This window comes from Hemibagrus wyckioides, linkage group LG01, assembly GCF_019097595.1.
Source record: "Hemibagrus wyckioides isolate EC202008001 linkage group LG01, SWU_Hwy_1.0, whole genome shotgun sequence".
Taxonomy (NCBI): domain Eukaryota; kingdom Metazoa; phylum Chordata; class Actinopteri; order Siluriformes; family Bagridae; genus Hemibagrus; species Hemibagrus wyckioides.
This window is the reverse complement of record NC_080710.1, coordinates 16361520-16370962: the sequence shown is the minus strand read 5'-3', so window position 1 is coordinate 16370962 and position 9443 is coordinate 16361520.

Here is a 9443-nt window from a genome sequence, read left to right as displayed (position 1 = left end):
ATTATAGAGCGATTTCTGTGCGTTCGTGTCTATAGATGAAATTTGGATGTTGGTTTCTCTTTTATGTTTGTTTCGATGGACGTGCAAATTGTCACTTCCCAGATGGCGGTATGTGTCATGGGTCACGGCAAAACAGTGAGGTGTGTAAGAAAGAAGGGAAAGCTTCATTCCTGGTAAAACTGCAGCCTGGAACAACCCCACCCTATAGGAATGCCTGTCTGCCTCGGCACAGTGGGGATCTGATTAGCTGCCACTACAGGAGATTGAGAGATGGAGGGAATGGAGGGATAAGAAAAAGCCAGAGGGATGGCATAAGGATACAGGAGGAGAAGAGGAAATTGGCCATATATGCGTTCCTTAGGGAAGGGCCTTATTGATTTTAAGGTATCATGAAACACTGGTAGAGATGGAGATGGTGGTGGGGTGGTGGTTGAACTGGCCGTATATGTTTTCCGTCTGTAAAGCATCATTGATTGGACACCATCACATGATCGTTTTTGAGTTTGCCGGCGTGACAGAGATAAAAAAGGAGAGTGAAAGTGAGAGTGAGAGACCGAAAGAGAATCGTTGGCCAGGAGAAGGGGGCTTGAGAGCCTATAGGTTTCCTGCACAGCATGAAGAAGCGCCATCGATTGTGTCTTGTCGTTAGACTGTGTAATTCCCCTTCGGCTTTACGTACAGTAAATGGGTGATATTTGAGAATGTGAGTGTGTGCATGTTGTGACAGATCATTCACGGACGTGTGAGGTTTTTTCGAACATATAATTGTTTATGCGCACGTGAGTGTGTGTGTGAGAGTGTTAAGACGATGTGTAGTGAATGATCTCTCTACAGTGCTTAGAACAGCTCTTCTTCTAATGGACTCCATCTGTCTGATCCCATCACCCACAGAGAAGGAAGAGATTGTGCTAATATTTATGCTCACACCACCCAAGTGATGGTGGCCTCCTGGAGATCCCTCCGAAAGCCTGGACACCAGGTCTACAAACTGTGGCAAGGCCACTGTGACTCTGAAAGGATCTGGCATCCTTGAGTTATAAAACATTGATCCATCATTGAATTAATGACTATGTTCATTGATTACCTATTGATCTAGAGTGCCGAATCATGAGTCTTAATTTCTAGAGAGTGTAAACCATACATTATCAACACCATTTAAGCCTTACATCCCTCTGGCTTCCTTCCTCTTTGCTTAAAGTCCCTCATTAGACATCCCTTAGTATCTGAAATAGGTCACTAATTTCTAGAGAGAACATGAAGAAGTATGTGTGCATGTGTATGTGTGTGTGTGTGTGTGTTTACGCATGCACCCGTGTGCAGTTAAACGCCGGCTGTCAGCATCTTGAGCAGCTCGAATGCAGGGCTGCCCACTCGCCTGTTTGAGGATACACCCAGCTGTCCTAGGTCTAGCTCAACCCTGGCACCCTTGTGTAGGATGAGAGAATGTATGTGAGTTGTGTGTGTGTGAGTGTGTGAGTGTGTGTAGGATGCATACAGACGGTTGTCAGGGCTCAGCTATTTAAAGCAAAACTCCACTGCAGTGCTTTTTCAAAAAGAAAGGGAATTGAAGGACAATGAAAGGAAAAATCCACAGAAGTAAGGTTGTCCCATGCAAAATATTATAATAATTTAAATTGATGTATATTAATATTCTTTTTCTTATTACTGGCGTATGAAAGATTATAAATAATGTGATCTAACAAGACATTAATACCTACCTGAGATGTCTGCGCAGGAAGCATTGAAGCAATTTTCACCAAATCAGCTAAAATGTGTTTGAGGTACAACATTTGCTTCTTTATGGTTGCACTGGATCTGTGAGGTGAATGCAGACAGCAAGTAAAATATTAGCAGTTGCCTAAATTGCATTGCTAAATCATTGTATTATTTCAACTCATGCGATTCAAAAAGATCTAAGAAAACATGCATTTAACTGCTCATAAAATGTGTGAACATTTTCAGATTTGTAAATGGAATATTTTTGGGACAAAAATGGCATGACAATAGTTTCATAACATAGCAAGACAAAAGTGATTCCGCCTTGAAAAAATCTGTAACTTAGCTCCGGGTAACCAATAATACTAACACTATGCAATAGAAATATCAGAAACCACAGAAAATCCCATTTAAGACACACTGTAATTACCATGACAGATACAGATAACATACAAATACAGAGAAGTAAAACAACAACAACAACAACAACAACAAAAAGATAAAACAACTTATGACACCAAATATTAATACATTTGCTTCTTTATGGTTGTATTCATACCAAGCAGGATAAGAACAGAATTTCTTTGCAAATCTTTTGTAAATCCATGAAATTTAAATTCAGAAAAACGTTCTTTTCCCACTCATGTTTCTAATGTAACTAATTAATATAAACCTCAGCTTGACTACAAATTGTATAATAATAATAATAATAATCATGATTATTATTATTATTATTATTATTAGTAGTAGTAGTAGTAGTAGTAGTAGTAGTAGTAATAATAATAATAAAAAATATTATTATTGCTATTATTATTTTTAATAATAATAATAATAATAATAATAATAATAATAACATGTTTTACTGAATAATGAGAAATTAATATGAAATATTTTATTTTATTTTATTGTCCTAAAAGTAAGTAAAATAACTTCCACTTTTGCTTTTCAGGCTTTACCCTAAGAGTTTATTTCATGCTCCCAGCTGACTGTGCATTTGACCTTTTATGGAGTTTTGTGGGCATCATTACATGCAAATGAGCTGTGTCAGGAACACCTTTTGTACTTTACGGGTGATCACCATATGCATGCCAGCATGAAGAAAATCAGTGTTTCCAATACTCTAATACTCTTGTAAATCTGGCAAACAGTTTTTCATTTTGTTTGTTCTTATAACACAATAAATAGTACAATTACAGATATGAATAAAAGGATTGCTATTTTTTTTTTTAAAGCTTGCCAGAAAGCTTCACATGGAAGTTACATTTATTTAAAGTCTAAATCTGAATACAGATACAGATCTGGATATTTGGAGCAACATCCAGATTCAGAACAGATACAGGTATTGTGTTACTCCACTAGTCAGTTGATAGACTACATTTGCCGTATGTAGAGAATGGTGTAAATAAATTTTCTGGGGCTGAACTGTTCTGTTAAAAATGTTTGCTTTCATGCTAGCTCAACAGCCCCAGACGCTAGCTCTCTACCTGGCCTGTGCTTGCCTCAGGATAAGCTAATGGCGTTTAGATCGCATATGGTTTACTTCATGTCAAGCAGTGAGTTGTTTTGAATGCAGACATAGTCAGGGCTCGTCGTAAGAGAACCCAAATCACTGCACTTACCATCCAACTGTGCATCCATTGACATCTGCTGTGTTTTACACCCCCATAATGCAGGTGAGTCACTGTAACTCTCTTATTTAGGGGCATTTTTGATTGACATATCTGCAGGGCATGTGAAATGATCTGCACAATGTATTTCAGTGCTGCCATTTGCATGAAATAGATAAGTAAGAGTCGATCCCGAGAAGCCGCTGTTATTTGCCTGAGGTTGTTCAGTCAGAGGTGTTCTTGCCTTGTGGCTGAGTACACAGCAGGATTTGTTTTGGTGTTTTCCCTCTCCATGTCAACCATGCCACTGACCCCTGTTAAACCAGCATTTCACTCAGCATTCAGCCACAGGGGAAATGATATTCTCCCCAGTCTCTGATCTCTCTCTCTCTCTCTCTCTCTCTCTGTGTCTCTCTCTCTTACACACACACACACACACACACACTGCAGAAACTTAGCAAACCCAAAATGAGTCAGCATTCTTGGCCTGGCTACATCCGTGTCTCCTCCCCTGCCACTGCCACCTTCCCAGCATCCCACACTGCTGCTTCCCAGACGCAGCTCAGCACCAGGCTCCCAAAGGAGCAATCAGGAACAAGCAGCTAGCAGCAACAGACATGAGTCAAGTGCAGATCAAAAGCCACTACCAGCAAGCGTGTCATGCTGGGGGTGTAGATTGTGAGAGTTCATTCAGTTTCGTAGTCAACTACAAATATTATGGGTTTATATTTCATTATAGATGCAGACCATTTCCACAAAAAAACCCAACACATTCCCAACTGATAGTTAAATTAGAGCGAATTACTTAGTGAATATAATTTATTCATACAGCACTTAATTCTGACAAATAAAGCAGTGTTGGATGTGATTCATGAGGTGTTTGCTCAATATTCCTAAGTGTGTGTGAATGCTGATATATCCTAGTTATGAGCTGTTAAATGTTAGACACTCATTATTAAATGTATTTGTAAATATTCAATCTATTCCAGTCATTTATAAGGGAAATCAGTCTCCATGTTAAAAAGGAGGGATTGTGTAGCTTTCGAAAATGGATGAAGGCTTGAAATCATGAGAACTTACAACAAAGTGTACATCACCTTCGTGTCCCCTGTGTGTGATATTATATAGTGTTGTAAAAACTGACATCATGGAAATGTGATTAGAGTTACTAGATATTTGTTTCTATACAAAGGGCTCAATTTAATTAGCTTAAGAATTCAGGCGAGGCTGAATGATACAGCAAATTTTTATACTAACTAAATTAAACAGCTCTGAGATATAGAGTTTAGGTTTTTTTATGTTTGGTGTATGATAAAAAAAATATGTCATTGTCCACCTCTTTGGTTTGTTTGGTTTAGAGTATTGTATTAATATGTATTAATAATGTGTATTCCTTCAGCACATCAGTGGATGGTTATATTTTAGCAATTAAAGCTATTTAATTTTAGCTAGTTAAAAAATTGTTTTTGGCAGACAAAATAACCGTAAGGTATTTTGCTAGTATTTTTTCTAGTCAGCTGAAGTTATTACATTTTTAGGATAGAAATAAATATATTGGAAACTTGTTTTAATCACAATCACATGGTACAAATTTCTATAAATATAATAACATAAATGGAAATGATCCCATATTATTGCACCAATAAATAATTCCCTTTATCATCTTTATCAATGTATGATATCAAAATATGGCTAATAATTGATCATTATTCATACACACAGTGTGCTTATGTAATTACTGCACAAGGAGGGTGTAATAAATGTGTAACACACTAGGTTATTGTCAACAAAGAGAACACATTTTCCAAAAGCACTTTGTTGACAATAACCTAGTGTGTTACACATTTATTACACCCTCCTTGGGCAGTAATTACATAAGCACACTGTATGTATGAATAATATATATATTAGTAAATGTAAACTACTAAGAACACAGGCTTGGAGTATTTACAGACAGATGAGAATGTAGTAACACACACTATATGAGCGATCAAGAGAATAATGAGTGTTTGAAAGCCCCTCCTTACGAGAGAACGTAAGAGAGAGAGAGAGAGAGAGAGAGAAATGACATCTCTCATGACAAATCACAGAAGCTGGCACGCAACTGATAACAGACGAGCCTCCCCTGAACGAAAACACAAGTTATATTATCCAGAATGTTAATGAAATTGTGTCTCATAACAGTTAAAGCTGGCAGGTCCAGGTTCCCTAAGGCTACTGGCTAACAGGACAACATGCTAACAAAGCTGTAATAAACAGATTTCACAGACAAAACAGTCAGCTATAACTTAACAGAATGAGACAGCAAGCTTCACAGCTAAGTGTGGCTCACAGCAGCACAGTGATTATTGACAGAGAGAGAGAGACAGAGAGAGAGAGAGAGAGAGAGAGAGAGAGAGCAGCTGGAGCACGTCAGAGAATCTCTGACAATAAAGCTATAAATCTGTAGGTTTAGAAATGAGTGAAATTGGATTTGAATATCTATAAATTCTATATAAAGAAGATCAAATGGAATAGATATTGATAGAAAACTACAAAAAACATGTAATGTTTATATTAGTTAATTATGTAGGGAATAAATGATGGAGCATGTTGTTATAGACAAATAATCACTGATTTTGATGGTGTGATGTTGCAGTATTATTTTTCACTTTTAACACCTTCTTCTTCTTCTTCTTCTTCTTCTTCTTATTATTATTATTATTATTATTATTATTATTATTAGAGACAACATACTTATTATTAGAGACAACATACTACAAATACATATCAGTCTAAATCAGCGAAATAATTTTCTTCTTTTTATCGCTTACATGAACGATCATCTCCTCACTCCTTACTTTCTCTTAAAGTTAAGATAAATACAATACAAAACAAAACAACACTGAGAAACCAGAAAAGCTCAAAGCTCTTCTACCCTAAAAACTTTCCTGTGGCAGAACACTTACTGAATGTTACAAAAGGCTGACATCATAAACTCCTTCCATAATTGTTAAAGAAACGTCTCCTTCATCGTATCAACATCTAGTTGTGTTTCTTTGTTAAACAAAAAGACATTTTAAAATATTAGTCTGTGATTATGTAAAGTGTCTGCCACACATACCTGTGTCCATACACATACCTGTGTATTATTAATATAAGCCTGGCATTTGAATTAAACCCAGCAATGTCAGAACTACTATTATACAAAATTAATACACAGCTCCTGACCAATCAGATTTGAGAATAGTAATGAATATTAAATAAATAAAATGAGATATAAATGAATAGAGTTGAGATAAGGGGATGCTGCAAAATAGGAGGTAAATGTGATTCAAATTTGAAATAAATAGAAATAAATAGAATAGAAATGTTTTTTTTCCTACTGGGGGAATGTACTTAGTCTGCCTTGTTCCATATACTATCCACAGCTTCTCCGTGCTGCTTCCATTCACCTGCCCATTTTGCCTCTGCTACTAGCTACACGATCATTAAAGTGAAACATCGACTTGTGTTCAGTTGCATGTCTACAGATGCGGTGTGTGAACAGATCAAAGCGATGGTTTGTGTGTGAATTGTACTCTGCTTTACAGCTGAATAATGAGTCGCATCTATTGAACAAATTGAAGGAAACAGAAGCTGCAATAAATGCAAGGTGCTATCAATAGCTGAGCTTTTTATACACTGGCAAGACAACCCACTTTTCCAGGCTCTGCTCTCTCTCTCGCTCTCTGTCTCCGTCTCCTGCTTTAGATTTGATTTCAGCCTATTTTTAGCTGACAGCAGGAGACTATTTTAAGAAAAAGGATCATGTTATTAATTATAATAATAAACCCAAACTCCCTACAGGTGTTCAGTTTGCTGCAGGCCAAAAGGATCTGTGATGAAATGAGCTTAAGGAAATATCTTGGAAATGACCAATATTTATCACACACAAGCCTGGAATACTGGTTAGAATTCACTAAATATAAATCACATGGGCTGTGCTTTACACAAGACAACACAACACAGTGAATTATGGTTATTTAATAAGTCATTACTTCTTAGTTTTTGTATCAAATATACAATACATTTCTTATACACACACACACACACAGACACAAATCAAGAGGCGAGATAGGAGTAAAATCAGATGGAAAAGAAAATAAACAGAAGGCAAAATAGCACTACATCTTGTCTCCTCGCACCTTCTTATAGCTTTACTGCTTTTTTTGTGCTGACTGTTACTTCACTCACAATAACACACACTTGCACAGAGAGAAACTCAATGACCTTAAATGTAGACAAAGAGGGAATAGAGAATCTATTTAGCAATAATGAAACATACTGGATCTCACACACACACACACTCACAAACATTTACAAGTTATTATTATACACCTACACACACAGTAAATGAATTTCACTGTTCATAATATTTGCACACATTTTGTACCTAATGTGCAAGACAAGTAGGTCCAGTGGTGTTTTATCAGCTGTATAGTGAACTGCACTATAGAGTGAGAATATCTAATGAAGAACAAGCAGTTTGGGAGTTGTTTTTTTATGGAGAGGCTTTAAAATAAAATTGAGGTAATCTGGCTAAACAAAAAATGTATCTGTAACGTTAATGTTTATAATCGTGATGCTGTGTTCTGTTTTCTCCTTTTAAATTTCTCTGCTTAGGAAAGTCATTAAGTTTTCATCTTCTGCGGTTTATGTGAGTTGCATACATGAGATTAAGTATAGTGGTTTAAATTTCACTCTAAATATTGAATACTAAATCTTTTAAAAAAATAAACCATTAACCATAAACTATAAAAAAAAATTCACACATATATCTTCTTCTTCTTCTTCTTCTACTTATTTTTCTTATTCTTATTCTTATTCTTATTCTTATTCTTATTCTTATTCTTATTCTTATTCTTATTCTTATTCTTATTAGTAGTAGTAGTAGTATACAATTTTCCTGGCATCTCATGTGTACATTTACATAAAATATGAAACTGTTACACCGTTAAAAGCATTTACAATAAAACACATAGATGAAGTAGCCCTGTGGGAAAAAAAACAAGTAGGGAAAGCAATTTCTTGAACACTGCCAGTTTATTATGTAGACCTGTTTAATCCATAATAAACTAGATGACAAAAGAAATTATTTCAGGTTGTCTTAAGGGATGACAGAGTTAAAAATAAAACATCTACATAAAGGAAAATCTATAGCAAAATAGAGCAAAATCAAGTACATTTTAGTTCTGTGACTGTTGGAATATTAAGCATGAACCTGTGTAAAATACTGTGTAATATACATATATATATATATATATATATATATATATACATATATATATATATATATATATATATATATATATATATATATATATATATATATATAGTCAAATAATTTGAAAGAAAATGAATGCAAAATGAAGTCATAAGCCCAATTGCATGTGAAAGGAAATTCAAAGGTACTATTTGAGAAATACAGACTGAACTGAAGAAAAAAATGTGTGATTATTTCTAGTGTAATCTCTCCTTTTTTTTTTTTTTTACCTGATTATGCAAATAGAAACTGTCATTAATTATGTATCTAATTAGCTCTACTAATATGTCACATTGGGCTATATATAGATGAAAATGATTTATTAGTCTAGCTCTTCCTAGCATATGGTGCTGGAGGTATGATACACTAGTTTTGATGGGGATTGGTGTTGTGTGGTGTACAGAGCAGGAACACACCTACGCTATCTGAGAAACAGCATGAGCACAAGTTAAGGCATATGTAGAAAAGGTATAGTAATGAACATAACCATCCCACATATACAGTATGCATGGGCTGTGTAGTATAGCACATCTTGTCAGTTCTGTGTTTCAGGGAAAGCTGCAGATTGAGATGTTTGGGAAGGCAGTAGAGAATGAAGGACTGACAGGCTCCATTGTAATGTGACTGTAATCTCATTTGCTCTAATGCTGTTTCTCTCGTTGTCTCCTGCTATCAGCACAGGACGCAGTTCAGCTCTGTACAGAGACACATTTACAACTCTATTCTTTACAGCAGCCTCTCCATATGCCAGGAGCCAAAATGTACAGGCCGAAATCATTAAGGTTTGTAATGAAATCAGAAACGTTTGTAATGAAACCAGAAACACGATGGACTCT